This window comes from Benincasa hispida, chromosome 8 (assembly GCF_027475165.1).
Source record: "Benincasa hispida cultivar pf3 chromosome 8, pf3_genome.v1.1, whole genome shotgun sequence".
NCBI lineage: Eukaryota > Viridiplantae > Streptophyta > Magnoliopsida > Cucurbitales > Cucurbitaceae > Benincasa > Benincasa hispida.
The window spans coordinates 40116034-40132799 of record NC_143485.1 but is presented as its reverse complement, the minus strand read 5'-3'; positions in this window follow the sequence as shown (position 1 = coordinate 40132799).

Below are 16766 nucleotides of genomic sequence, written 5' to 3'. Positions count from 1 at the left end.
TAATGAGGTTACCACTTTAATTAATCAGTTAAAATCTGTTAAGATAAAATTTACTGATGAGGTGTATGCTATTCAGTTATTGATGTCTTTACTTGATAGTTGGGAGACAATGAAAACTGCAGTGTTTAATTCAATAGGGGATAACACATTAAAATTTTTAGGGATTTGTGATTTAGCTCTATCTGAAGAAATTCATAGGAAAGACAGTAGTAAAGAATTTACTGTAGGTTCAACTTTAGTGGTGACTAAAGGTAAAGGTAAGGTGGACTCTGAAAACAATGGGCTGAGTAGCAATAATAAAAAGTGGAAGAATAGGATAAGGAGATAAAGTATTTTTACTGTCACAAGAAATATCACTTCAAAAATTAGTGTAGAAAATTAAAAGAGGATCAAAAAAGAAAACATGAGGTAAATTAGGTTGAAATTGAAGGCGTAAAGATAAATTTGGTTGAAATTGATGAAGAAATAATTAGTGATGTCTATGCCTGTGTTGAGAGTTACACACAAAGTAGTAGCCACTCATCTGAATGGACAATTGATAATGCAGCTTCTGTACACATAGCTTCAGATAGGAGTGTATCCACATCTTTCACATCAGGACATCATGGTCTATTGAAAATGAGGAATGGTAGAGTTTCCAAGATCATTGGGATCGAGAACATTAATTTGAAGACAGGGTTTGGAGAAAAGTTAGTACTACGAGATGTTAGATTTATGCCTAGAATGAAGATAAATCTCATCTCTATTGGTAAATTGGATGATGAGGGTAATAGGTGTGAATTCGACAGTCGCTAATGTAAACTCATGTTAGGATCCCAGGTAGTGGCAGTTGGCCAAAGAAATTCCGCACCGTACAAATGCCAGTTTAGTATTGTCAAATGATTAAAGAGACAATGGATGTTGGTTAAAGCAGTAGATGGCAGGTGTAGAGGTACAGTTGAGCCTGAAGGAGTAGGTGAATACTCGCAACAGAAAAGATCGTGTCCCAATTTTGATTTTACAGAATAATAATTAGAGGACGAAAACACAGGGTAAACAAACCTATTAATCATGCCATCTACTGTGCATTTCATTTATATCTAACTGTAAATTGCCAACAAGTGGCAACAAAGTATTTTGGTTCAGAGTCATGGGATTATCAGAGCCAAGAGGTTTCAAAGGAATTATGAAATTTGATGGAAAATTTTTGGTTATTAGAAGATGCAAGTTAAGGATTTCTTGACTTACAAGAAATTACATAAGGCATTAAAGGAGAGACCGGAAGAGATTTCAGATGAAGAGTGGGAGAACCTAAATGAAGAAGTAGTTGCAATCATCAGGATGTGTTTGTCAATATATGTTGCTAGTCTTGTAGCCGATGAGACTAATGTAGTGAAGTTGATGGAAGCGCTTACAAACATGTATGAGAAACCATATGCTAATAGTAAGGCTTATCTTCTTAATAAGTATTTCAACATACAAATGGTTGAGGATGCTTCTGTAAATTTCTATATTAATGAGGTTATCACTTTAATTAATAAGTTAAAATCTATTAAGATAGAATTTACTGATGAGGTGTATGCTATTCAGTTATTGATGTCTTTACCTGATAGTTGGAAGACAATGAAAACCGATGTGTCTAATTCAATAGGGGATAACACATTAAATTTTTTAGAGATTTGTGATTTAGCTCTATATGAAGCAGTAGTAAAGAATCTACTGTAGGGTCAACTTTAATGGTGACTAAAGGTAAAGGCAAGGTGGACTCTGAAAATGATGGGCCGAGTAGCAGTAATAAAAAGTGGAAGAATAGGATAAGAAGATAAAGTGTTTTTACTGTCGCAAGAAATATCACTTCAAAAATCAATGTAGGAAATTAAAAGAGGATCAAAAAAGAAAACATGAGGTAAATCAGGTTGAAACTGAAGGCGTAAAGATAAATCTAGTTGAAATTGATGAAGAAATAATTAGTGATGTCTATGCTTGGGTTGAGAGTTACACACAAAGTAGTATCCACTCATCTGAATGGACAATTGATAATGCAACTTTTGTACACATAGCTTCAGATAGGAGTGTATCCACATCTTTCAATCAGGATATCATGGTCTAGTGATTATGGAGAATGGTAGAGTTTCCAAGATCACTGGGATTGGGAACATTAATTTGAAGACAGAACTTGGAGAAAAGTTAGTACTATAAGATGTCAGGTTTTTGCTTAGAATGAAGACAAATCTCATCTCTATTGGTAAATTGGATGATGAGGGTTACAAGTGTGAGTTTGACAGTCGCCAGTGTAAACTCATGTTGGGATCCCAGGTAGTGGTAGTTGGCCAAAGAAATTTTGCACTGTACAAATGCCAGTTTAGTATTGTCAAATGATCAAAGAGACGGTGGATACTGGTTAAAGCAGGAGATGGTAGGTGTAGAGGTATAGTTGAACCTGAAGAAGTAGGTGAATACTCGCAGCGGAAAGGACCGCGTCCCAATTTTGATTTTACAGAACAATAATTAGAAGACAGAAACACAGGGTAAACAAAACCTATTAATCATGCCATCTACTGTGCAATTAGAGAGGAAGAGATCAAGAAATCACATACCCGTTGAAGATCAATTCTTCACGTTCCTCTCCAATTCGAGTTGTCTTTTCCCAACCTCACGAACTTGGTGTCCACGAACTCAACGAATAGGAACATACACCACCAAAGGGTCTTACCCATTATTCTCGGGACAAGAACGTGTAGAAGTGTGGGCTTGCACTTAAATTTGGCATGAGGGAAGGAGAAGAGAAAGGAGATGAAGATGAGAGAACCTTTCTCTCTCTCTCATTTCTGTACATGAGATTAGGAGTTAAAGGGTTGAGGGAGTTATAACTCTCTCCCCTTTAATTTCAAAAATAAAATTCAAATAATTTGAATTTTGAATAATAATAATAATAATATAAAATAAATATATATATATTAACTAACTTAATATATATAAATATTAAAATATTTGTTATATCACATATAACATATAACCTATAGTTTACATTATATCACATATAATAACCTATAGTTTTTATATAAATCACATTCAAATAACAATCCTTCTCATCAAACTATATAAATTTAATATGAATCATATTCACATAATTAGTATTTGAATCATATTCAAATATTTATTTCTCTCATAAAACTATAGAAATTTAATATGAATCATATTCATATAATTAATATTTGAATCATATTCAAATGTTTATTTTTCTCATAAAATTATATAATGTATTAACATACATTATATTATATAATGTATCAACATACATTATTTAATTGTATCTTATATAATTAATTCTCTTTAATTAATTTGAACAATTCAAATTAAATCAAAATTAATTTGATTTTCATCAGCCTTCATTGAGCTATTGAAGAAGGGTGGAAAGGGGAATAAAGCCGCAATCTTCATTTGCTATGAAGAAATGGAAAAAGAAAAATGGTGGAAAGGAGAATAAAGCCACCACTGCTTCCCAAAAGAACAGGAAGGTCAAGGTTGCAAAAGAAACCTGTTTTCACGGCAATAAAGATGGACATTGGAAAAGGAATTGCCAAAATATTTGGCCAAGAAAAAGAAGGAAAATATGATTTACTGGTTCTAGAAACGTGTTTAGTGGAAAACGATAACCAAGCCAGGATACTTGATTCATGAGCCACTAACCATGTTTGTACTTCTTTGCAAGAAACTAGTTCCCGGAGAAAGTTGGCAACGGGAGAGATGACTCTACGGGTTGGAACAGGAGAGGTTGTCTCAGTGGTTACAGTTGGGAGTTTGAAGTTGCTTTTTGAATGGAAGTTTATGTTGTTAGACAATGTTTACTATGTTCCTAATTCCAAAATGAACTTGATTTCAGTTTCTGTTTGTTGGAACAATCTTCTAATGTATCTTTTATTCAGGATAAAGCGTTTATTTCGAAAAATGGTATTGATATTTGTTCTGCAACAAAAAAAAGTAACTTATATGTACTAAGACCGTTAATATAAAAAACGCTCCACAATATTGATATGTTTAACACTGTAACCACTAAAACTAAGAAAAGAAAAATTTCTCCTAAAAAAAATATTCATCTTTGGCATTTAAGACTAGAACACATTAACCTCAATAAGATTGAGAGGTTGGTTAAGAACAGACTTCTAAATGAGTTAGAAGAAAATTCTTTACCTGTATGTGAATCTTGTCTAAAAGAAAAATGAAAAAACGACCTTTTACTGAAAAATGTTATAGAGTCAAAGAACCCTTGGAGCTTATACACTCCGACCTTTGTGGTTCGATGAGCGTAAAAGTCAGAGGAGGGTTTGAATATTTTATCACTTTTACTAACGATTATTCAAGATATGGGCATGTTTACCTGATGCAACATAAGTATGACACATTTGAAAAGTTCGAGGAGTATAAGACTGAAGTTGAATGTAATTTCCCCAATTTCAGGAAAATTTAAGTTAATTACCTAAAATTATTGAGTTTAAATTTTCCTTTCATTTGGAAACTTGGGATTAAATTGAAATAATTGAAAAACTTTTATTGGTTAAATTGAATTTGACTGATTAGATATTCGAATGATTATCTTGAAAATATTGAATTTTGCTTCCCTTTGATTTTGGATTTTAGGGCCAACTTAAAAAAAAAAAATTAAAAGAGATAATTAATTTCATGTGGTTTTGAATTGATTTAAATATTTGGAAGGATTTTATTTGTATCAAATTGATGGATCTTATGCCTTTTAATTTTGGTTTTTGAAGCCTAAATTAAGATAATTTGAAAAGTTAATTGATTTATAAATTTAATAGAATCTTTGGAGATTTTGGAGATGTTGTGATAAAATATTTTATTTATCTTTTCAAAATTAGAAAAAATAAAAGAGTTAAGATTTTTTTTTTCGAAATTAAATGAGAGTGAAAAGAGGCAAAAAATTGGGAGAAAACAATTCGATTTTTTAACGACAGCTTCCACAAAATTGTCGATTGCCGGAGTTTGAACCGTTGGATCGTGCTCAAATTTAGTCAGTCTGTTCGAGACATACATTTTGTTCGTAATTACTGCTGAATAAAATCTGTAAAACTAGAAATTCCTCTTCTCTCCCACTCTCGAAACCCCTCCTCATGCAAGACCCTCACTACCAGTCGCTAACCTAAACAATTTATGTCGTCCGACAGCAACATTCGCTGCCTATCTATGGTAGCCATGAGCTGACACGCCATCAGTTGCCGCTGCCCAATCTTTGCCGAAATCTTGAGAAAAACCTTGGGTAAGACTTATTTTTCCTTATAATTTGGGAGGTGAAATTCACCCATTTGATTTTGGGTTAAATTAGTAACCTCTCTTTGGTGTGAAACTTATATTCAAGATTTGGAAATTTTGAGGCATTGACCATCAAACTAGAGACCATTCTTCGTTTTGCAGAAAATTGGTAAAGATTGATAAGTTCTGGGTAAGAGCGGTTGAGTTTAGAAGGTTCTTGGTTGCCCATTAAATTTTGGTTTTCTTTTTGGTTGATGTCGATTATATTTGAAATTTAGATCCAAGATTGGAGTACTTCAGAGTGCGCAACGTGCTGTCCAGCGGATTCGAATTCGTTCGGCAAGTAGTTTGGTAAGTGTTGTGATCCTTGTTTTTGGTTGTCGGCCACCTATTGATTATTGGACTAAAACAACAGTTTAATTTTAAGTATTTTGAAGGTTCTATGTCGTCATCCATTGAGTTTTAAAATCTGCTGAGAGGAGATTTTGGAGTCGAAATCCTACGAGTATCTGTTGATCAAGTTTCTTTTGGGGGACTCAATTCAGGAATTATTTGGTTGGAGATCATTAGCTTGGATTAATATCTGAATTTGATTTCAAGGTAAGTAATCTAACTACTGGAACTGCCCACGGGCGAGACACTGGATGTATGCTAGCACGATGGATGAATGTTATGATAGAATGACAACATGATGAACTGATAGTTTAGTATAACCGATGTATGTTCTTGCTTGAGGATCTGAAAGATATATTTGTGCACATAGATAATTGAATGCTAGCATGAGATGATATTTGATTTCATGAGGTTGTATGTGATCTGTGGATATTGAGGCATGTGTGTATGTTGTAGAGCCATGATGTTGAGGCATATATGTATATCATAGAACCATATTGTGATAATTATGGTGTCGAGTCTATGATAGTGATTTTACTGATTAGTTAGAATGCCCACTAAGTTTGTGTTTCCTTCGGGATTCACCAGTTATTGTGTTTCCTTCGGGATTCACCAGTTTGTGTTTCCTTCGGGATTCACCAGTTATTGTGTTTCTTTCGGGATTCACCAGTTTGTGTTTCCTTCGGGATTCACTAGTTTGTGTTTCCTTCGGGATTCACCAGATATGTAGTTTCCTTCGGGATTCATCAGTTTGTGTTTTCTTCGGGATTCACCAGATATTGTGTCTCATTCGGGATTCACCAGTTTATGTTTCTTTCGAGATTCATCAGTTATTGTGTTTCCTTCGAGATTCACCGGAGGTAGTGGGCATATTTAGCTATAGTAGGATAGACCTCAGTTTTTCATGTATGTATGTATCCCATGAGGACTAGGACAATTTATATGTTCCACTAGAGGTAGGCATCTAGAGAACATAGATGCCTAGCCTGACCCCAGTAGTGTGGTTACTTACTGAGTATTTTATACTCATTCTTTCTCATGTTGTTGTTTCAAGTAAAGGTAGAAATGCACCGGCGAAGGACAAGCGGAATTCGTGATCGAGCCACTGGGACTGGTTTTATACTTTCGCTCATGAGATTTAGATTTCTTTTCATGTTTTTCTTAACTTTCAGTTTTGATGTTTAAAACTTACTATTAAGAATCGTTTTCAGACTAATTTATTATCATTTATGATTTATGGGTACCCTACTGTTGTTTTTAATATTTGAATTTAATGAAAGTCTTTTGAACTTACCTTATTTAATTAGCATTTATTTCACCATAACAGAGTGTCGTTTTAAGTTCCATGCATGCATATATTTATAACGGCCTAACTTAAGTCCTAGGAGGTCGGGTCGTTACATTGAAAATTTATTAGGTAAAAAAGATTAAAACACTTTGATAAGATCGAGGTGGAGAGTACATGGATCTTGAATTCTAGAATTATTGGATAGAACATGGAATCACATCTCAACTCTCAGCACTTAGTACACCTAAAAAAACGGTGTATCAGAAAGAAGAAATAGAACCCTATTGGACATGGTTCGCTCTATGATGAGCTATGTTTCTCTACCTATCTCGTTCTAGGGTTATGCTGTGGAGACTGCAGCTTACCTCTTAAACCAGTTTCCATTAAAGACTGTTACCGAAATACCTTTTGAATTATGGAGAGGTCGTAAAAGTAGTTTACGACATCTTAGGATTTGGGGATGCCAACACATGTGCTTGTGGCAAATCCAAAGAAATTGGAACCATGTTTAAGATTATGCCTATTTGTAGGTTATTATAAAGAAACAAGAGGTGGTTTATTCTTCGATCCAAAAGAAAACAAAGTATTTTTATTGACAAATACTACTTTTCTATAAGAAAATCACATTAGAGAGCATAAGCCAAGGAGCCAAATCGTATTAAATGAAATTTTCAAAGAAACTACTGAAACTTCAACAAGAGTTGTTGAAGAGGCGCTTCATCTAGTTAAACACATCCTTCTCAAGTGTTGAGAGAGTCTCAACGTAGTTTGAGGATTGTAACCCAACTTATCGCTATTTAGGTTTAATAGAAACTCAAACCATCATATTAGATGATAAGATTGAGGATCCGTCGTCTTACAAGAAGACAATGGTTGTTGACAAAGATGAATGGATCAAAGCCATAGATCAAGAAATGGAGTCTATGCATTCCAGTTTTGCATTCCAGTTTTGTCTGGGTAGATCTGATAGAGTAAAACCCATAGGTTGTAAATGGATCTACAAGAGAAAACTGGGTGTAGATGGAAAGGTGCAAACCTTTAAAGCTAGACTAGTAGCAAAGGGTTATACCTAGGTTGAGGAAGTGAACTATGAAAAAACTTTCTCACCTGTTGCTATGATTAAGTCTATCAGAATTCTTTTATCCATTGTCAGTAACTATGACTATGAGATATGGAAAAGGATGTCAAGACTACCGTTTTGGATGGTAATCTTCACGAAACCATCTACATGACCCAACCAGAGGGATTCATTGAACAAGGTCAAGAGCAACAAATTTGCAAGCTTAATTGATCCATTTATGGATTGAAACAAGCATCTCGATCTTGGAATATAAGGTTTAATACTGCAATCAAATCTTATGACTTTAATCAAAATGTTCCTGTAAACATAAGGCACATCAACATTTTATGACTTTAATCAACATGTTATAGTTTTGTTAACACAAACTATTTATCTAATGACTTTAATCAAGGCTAGTGTATCTCGTGGTTTATAGTTTTGTTAACACAAATTATTTATCAATAAAATTAAAGGTATCTTATTTAATATTTAGACAACATTAATTCAATCCAATAAACTAAGATCCAAGGTTATATGATATCACTTGAACAGTATGTGGTTGACATAAAGGTTTTTCATGTTCGAATAATAACCTAAAAGGTCGGAAGTAAATGGATGAAGGTTGGGTGTTCTATCCTTGTAACACTGTGGATACGACCCACTTTGTAATTGTTACATGAGATGTAAGAAATATAAACAATATGAACCATGTTGTTCATGTAGAGTCAAGTGAGTGGGGGTATCCTGTATAAAGGAGTTTATTCATAGACCAGACCGCGAAAATCCTGAGTGAGTTGTGAACTCTTGTTTATGACGAAAATCCTTTGATCTGTATGTGTGAGAGTGGTCATGATAGCCGATTCAACAAGCCTACCATTTTGGAGATTTTTCTGATTAGGGAGCTGGGAACACAGCTATACAAGATGAAATTCACTGCTTCTTATTCCTTGGGAAGTAGATAAATTGCTCCCTTAATAGCTGGTTTCGGGTCTTGAACAGAGGCCTCAACCTCTCATTGGTCTGAGAGGTGTTAGTTTTTAGTTGCACTATAAACTATTTGTTCATTAGAGAAATCAGTGGTACTTAAGGAGTTAGATGTAACTATAGGGGTAAAACGATATTTTTGAAGGATCTTATACCGAGAGTTCCATAAGCGGGTTTAGATCGCTCTGATTTCACAATGACCGAAACACAAACGACATACATTCAACACATCCAGTTATGTATCTAAAACTCATTATCGGCATGCTCAGAATACAATAATTAACAAGGAAAAAGGTTCATACCAGATGAAGACTCTCTTCGTATGTCTGAACCTTAAGCAGCGGAAAACCTCCCACCGATCTACCAGCACCCAACGAGTATGTCGACTGCAACAGCATGATCCGATCGTACACGAACAATGCAGTGGGGACGACACCACCACAAGAGAAACCCGGGTATCCTCGGCGTTAAAAACCCAAAGAGTGGGCTCTGGTGAGTTTGATAGAGGACGGAGGAGAACACGTCGTGTAGACGATAAGCAAGTGGGAGATGAAACTCTGTTATCGTATAGCGGAAATGCTTATCGTATAGTAGAGCTGCATGATCATGTGGGAAAAACTGAACAATCGTTTAGGAAAAATGTATGCAATCGTTTAGAGAGAGCGTGAGGAAGACGATCGTTTAGACAAACGAGCTTCTATCGTATAGGCTCTCACGATCGATTTCACGGATTCTTTTGGGCGCGCGATAATACGAATGCACGATTGAAAAACGAAAACGATTTTCATTGTTTTAATCCGTCGGTTACCATAACCATCGCAGCCCCACTTCCCACGTTCGAACGTGGATAAATCCGTTAATTATCAAACAATTAATCAATTAATTTAATTAATAAATATAATTATATTATATTTATATCCTATAGTTTAATATCATATATCTACTATAGTATTTTATTATCTACTTGATATAAATCATATTTATATCTAATTTCCTCCAAAACAATGTATTTCATATATTTAGACAATTATATCATATATAATTAACCAGTCCAATTATATCATATATAATTGAACTTTCTCTTGTCAATTTGAACACTTCAAATTAACCCAAACACTGGTTCTCGACTTTATCTAAGCTACCTAGGTGACCTAATGGACATGTGGCTCGAAACTCCAACAGTACGTGAATAGCTGACTAAACTCTTTAGCTACGAGATCCACCATCCGTTAACTGTCAGTGATTCCACTAAAGACCAACAACTGAACTCTTCTGACCACAGATATATTTATGTGTCTATCGGATATAATCAATCATGAGTATGACAACCCTTCACAGATGCTCGTAAGTACAACTGGGCCAATTTACCGTTTTGCCTCTGTAGTTACATCTCACTCCTTAAGTACCACTGATTCCTCTAATGAACAATACAACATAGTCCAATTATGTGTGAACATCTCTCGAGCCAAGAGAAGGTGTGTGGCGCCACATCATTCAAGCCCTAAAATCAGCCCTTAAGGGAGCCATCTATCTACTTACCCTGGCCTCGGGGAAGGAGTGAATTCCATATTGTGTAGTTGAATTTCCAACTCCCAAATCAGACGAATCCTCAAAATGGTAGGTTTGAATCGGCGACCTGGCCACTCGTACCCATACAAATCAAAGAACCGCTCTCAATGGCAGGAGTTCCCAACTCACTCAAGATTGAGGTCATGTTACCTATGGTCATCCTAGTGAAGTGAAGTCTCTGTCATGAACGGTGTTATATAACGAGACATTAACACTTTATGGTTAGGTCTTATACAAACTCTTTGTATAGAACGCTCCTGCTCGCATGTCCCCAACACGAATGATCAGGATCAGACCATCTGTGACAAGTCACAACACTTGTGACCATTCCACAAAGTGGGCCGCGTCCGTAACATTATCAAGATAAGGTTTCCCTCCTATATCCATATACTACAGACCATTTTGGTTATCACTCAAGACATAATACACTTGTATATCACCACATACATGCTTGAGTCACATACGGATAACCAGAGATTTTATGTTTATTGGTTTGTGGTAAAGTAAATAAAATAAATAACCGAGCAAAACGACAATATGTGAAGTAAATATCATATATTAACAATCACAGGTGTTCGTATATACTGTTTACAAACTACAGGACACGAGACTTTAGGGCATCAACCCTAACAACTTTAACTCAGCTGTAGTTATGAGTATTTGTGAAGGGTCACCACTCTGTTGATTGGTTATATCCATGGATACAAAAAAATATATATAGTGCGAATAGTGCAACTATCGGTCTTTAGTGTAGTGATCGGTAGTTTATGCATATTGATTAATTGGATTAAAGCAGTTTAATCAATTAATCTCATATCATTGAGCTTCTAATATGTAGGTCCATAAGATTCCCTTGTTAGCTCATAAAAGAATGGTAATGAAGAATGATTTAACTTGTTCAAATCAAATGAGGAAATTTTATATTAATGAGATTAATATATAATGGTTAATTATAGATATGATCTATAATCCAAATTATGTAAGAGAGATATATTTGAATAAGATTTCAATATTAGATTTATATGAATTAGATTCATAAAGAGATGTATACATATAAATATGTGATATTTATCATATTTATATGTTAATTAACTCCATATTAAATATGATTAAATATAGTTATTTAATTGATTAATTAATGGTTTAAGAAATTATGGAGATTGAAGATTAGTATAAATATATGATATTTATGATAATTGATTAAATGGATACATGTCAAATAAGATTTAATATATGGTCATTTAATTAATGTACCAATTAATTAAATAAGGGGTTAACTCTTCTCCATATTAATATATCCTTATAGCCCATTTAGAGTAAGAGATTTTTATTACACAAAATCCTAGCCTCCAACCTCCATCTTCTCTCTAACTTCTCTTTAGAAATTCTCTTCCATTTTTCATCCTCAAAGTTCTTGGAGACCATAATTCCGAGCTCTTTGAATCCTAGAGAATAGCAAGGCAATCTTGTTGGTGGTGTCCATCTTAATTGGAGAAGCTCGAGATTATCGAAAATGGTGAAAGAAGAAATCTTTAGGAATCATCAAAGATAAGTTTGATTTATTCTCTTCTTCCTCTATTCTAGCATGCATATGTTTATTTTGAATGTTTATCCTACAAATGCATGATTTATTTTCTGTTTTTATTTCTTTAAAAATTGATTATCTAAATGCAAGGTATTCACACACTTTTGCTTGGGATTCGATCCTTTCAATGTGGTCATCCTGGTGAAATGTAAGTCTCTTCTAGCAACGACATAATAAAGAGAGACTTAACATTTCATGGTTTGGTTTTTATATAAACTCTTTTGTATAAGATACCCTCGCTCACATGTCTCCACAATAATGATCAGGATCAGATCATTTGTAGTACTTTACAACAATTGTAACAATTACAAAGCGAGTCGTATCAGTAGTATTACCAGGATAAGGCGCCAAACCTTATCCACATACTATAGACCATTTAGGTTATCACTTAAACGTGATCTACCTGTATGTCTTCACATCATGTTTAAGTTACATTAGATAATCTTGGATCTTAGGTTAATGGATTGTTGCACAAGTAATATAAAATTAATCAACCATTGATTCAATTAATATAAAACTATGAGGCTTTAGGGCATACACCCCAAAAGAGCCAACAATGATGATAGCTAGTGTTGATTAGTCAGATCAAGGTCCATCAATTTAGAAGCAATTGGGAAGTCGAAGAGAGAAATTTGTAGGCTTTTACGAACGCCCAATTGTCACATAATCGAATGAATTGATGAAGTCGTAAAAGTGAATAAGGGCATTAAAGTGGAAGACCAAAGTAGTTGTTAAGGTCAAGATTAAAGTCTCCAACTTGACAACAGTTTTGAAGGAAGGAGTCAAACCATTCACAAAATCCGTCTTCTTCAAAAACAGGTGTTCGTCTCCAACTTGACAGCAGGTTTGAATAAAGGAGTCAAACCATTTGCAGAATTTATCTTCTTCAAAAACAGGTGTTCAGGATTGAAGAAGATGTCAGTTGATACCACTTAGCTGAAGTGGGAGTACGTGACTATCTTTTATGTCTGGGGGACAGTTCCACGTAGCTTGCTCATATCTCGGGGCAAGAACAGATGAGCTACAGTTATTTTTAATAGTTTCTTATTTTGTTACTTTGCTGATTTTATAGGTTTTATGTCAAACTTTGGATTTTGCCAAGAAGATCAGAGATAACAGTTGTAGTTAGAGTTGAGTCTTGGAATTTGCCAATATGATGAGTTTCGTTGCAATGGGAGGTAAGATCGTCATTTTGTCTCTAAGTGGAAGAATGTTGGGATTGTGGAGACAAAACTCCAAATTGATAAACATATATATAGAACGTTGATCGAAGTCAAAATTAGAAAGGAAATTAAAATTTGACAAAAAATCAAAGTGGAAGGCAAATTGATTTTTGATCCACGTCAAAATTGAAGAAATATTTAAAATCACTTAGGGTGTGTTTGGTGCGTGATAAAAGTAGAGAGTTGAGTTAAGTTAAGTTGAATTGATAATTATTGTCTATGTTTGTTGTACAAAGTTGAGTTGAGAGATCTGATGCAGTTTTTTGTGAACGAGATTAGTTTTATTTTTTTCTGTTTGTTTTTTATTTCATTCTTTCATTTTTTAGTTTTATGTTTTGCAATTGTTGATTAATTTTCAAATATACACGTATTGTTTCAAATCATTTATGACATAAACTGGACAATCTCAATTTTTTTTTCTCAATTTGTAGAACATAATAGATTATTTTTCATATATTCTTTTCAAAATCTGTAATAATTCTAATTCTTTTCAATCTGTAAAACATACCAACAAAATACATTTCATATTGCTGCTCAATTAATTGGTATATTGTATATTGTATTTATATATATTGAATGTATGTATATATATTGAAGGTAATTATCCCAATTACTAATTGGTATATTGTATGTATATATATTGAATCTTGCTAACTTAATATTATTATTTCACATATCATACAGTTTATTTTTATATAATATGGATAGTATATTTGGAATTGAAATTGTAGGATAATTACCTTTCATTTGATTATGATGGTAAGAATATGATGTAATACAGTAACATTTTTCATAAGATCACAAAAATAATATGAAGCGACCGACATGTGGCCGTTTAAAAAAAAAATCACAAAATATATGTTCTTTTCGATACTTATAATATAACATAGTGAGGGTCTCAGATAAAATATAACATAAGATAAGATCGGTATTTGGAAGAAATCCAACAAAAATAATGAACGAAATTATCATATCAAATTTTTGTAAAGTGACGTTCAAAAGGTTTGACGATAAAAAAAAAAAAAATCAAATACGGGGAGAATCCAAATGGCGAAGATGAGGAAAAAGAGAAGAAAATGAAAATATTACTGGTTTTTAGGGTTAGTTTTGAGTGGGTAAAAAAGGTGGTTTTAAATAACCCACAATTTTTCTTTATAAGCAAAGTGATTTTAATAATCCACCATTTTTCTTTATAAACTTAACAAACATGGGTAATAAATACTCATCCAATCTAACAACTTATATCCATTTATCAAACACCCCCTTACTAGAAGTTTTTTTTCAGATGCAATTGTTTTGGGCTTTGGCCCATATGTGGGCCTTGCTATAGAAAACACATATATATGTGTGTTTTTTAACAAAGGAAAAGGTTCTGCCGCAAGTAAAAATAAAAGGAAAAAAACGGCAAAAGAATCGTGACCTTTTTGCAGCGGCGCAGATTGCATTGAAATTTATGTGTGCGATAGAGCATTTTTAGTTTGGTTTTTGGGTGTTTCTTTTTATTGTTTATCCCAATATCGAGTCCTAGTACTTGGATTCAAATAGTTTTTTTGTTGTGCTCTTTGGAAAGAGTTTTGTAGCATGAGTTTGGAGTGTTTTTACAATCTTCATCATAGTAAACAGGAGACTGGACGTAGTCTCGAGTTTGAGATAAATCGGTATAATTTTCAGTGTCATTCTCTTAATTATTTTGACAATTTTATGATTGTTAATTTTTTGACTCTAACGTATAGAAATGGAAATTTTAGATATCATTTAGATTATGCATTTTATTTATATCTAATTATAAATTTCCAACAAGACTCATGACATACAAACTACCATACACATGTTTAAACTACTTCCATTCATTTCAAAATCAAAATCAATAGTATTTACAATTTTTCCATCAGATGTGTTGTTGTGATCTTTCAAAACAGTCGTACACACACAGAGATGTGTGTGTGCGTTTTTATGCAGAGAAGGGGCAAAAATTGAATAACCATCCTATTCAAGTAACGAGAAATAGATTTCCCTTAAAATACAAGGAAATGTAGGCATGTTAACCACATTACAACCAATAAACTGGTATAACAAAAGTTGTTAAACAAGTACAAATAAATAAAATACAAAGTAACATCCATTTACTGTTATAAAACAAATGATAAATGTTCTAGAGGGGATATTCAACAAATTATTATTTAAATATATCTAATTATTTAAATTATTATTTAAACAAATGATAATTATTAATCTACATACATAGCTCATACTTTAATTAAACAAATTATTATTTAAATATATCTAATAATCTACCACTTGGGCTATGTCTGTGTACTTGATATAATCAAAACAAGCACGCATAAACAGATTATTTCAATAATATAATTCCCCTTTAGTTCAATCTAGTCCATCTTCTGTATTAGAAAAGAATCAATGCAACTTTCATCACTACCCTTGTAACTAAACCTTCTTTGATGACCAATTCCAATACATTTAATGACATAGATCAAGTATGAATGGATAGCATGAAAACAAGTGATCTAGATCATGCCTGTTTCCAACTAGTCCAAATTCCTTAGTGAGTTCATTCTTTAAAACTTTATGCTAAACCACATGCATGATAAACAAGTTCAGATAATAAAACATAAACCATCAACTTTATTCTATATAGAAAATAAACAAAATAAGGTCAAAGAACATCCTTAATAACAAACTCCCACTAAACCATAGAATCAGAAAAGTGACTAACACCTATGTGAGCAATATGCTCATGAAAAACTTTACGTGGTAAACCTTTAGTCAATAGATCTGCCACAATAGAGTTTGTTCCTATGTGTTCTATCGAAATTTGATCATTCTGAACTCTTTCTTTAACAACCAGAAACTTCACGTCTATATGCTTTGATTTCGTATTGCTTCTGTTGTTGTTGGAATACATCACTGCCGACTTATTGTCACAAAATAATTTTAGTGATCTTTCTATGCCAACTACTATCCGCAGCCCAGTGAAAAAAATTTGCAACCATATTCCATGATTGGATGCCTCATAACATGCTATAAACTCTGCAACATTGTAGAAGAAGCCATAAGTGTTTGTTTAACACTTTTCCAGGATACAACTCGTCCAGCCAACATGAAGATATAGCCTGAAGTGGATCGCAAAGTGTCTTGTCATCCAACATAAATGGAATCAGAATACCCAATGATCTCCAAAACTTCTTATCTCCGATAAGTGAGCATATAATCTTTTGTTCTCTGTAAATACATTATAACCCGTTTGGTTGCTTTCCAATGACCCATCCCCGAGTTGCTCAAATATCTGCCTAACACTCCAACTATGAACGCAATATCTGAACGCATACATACTTGAGTGTACATTAAACTTTCAACAGCCGAGGCACAGGGAACCCTCTGTTGGGGTTGATGCCTTAAATC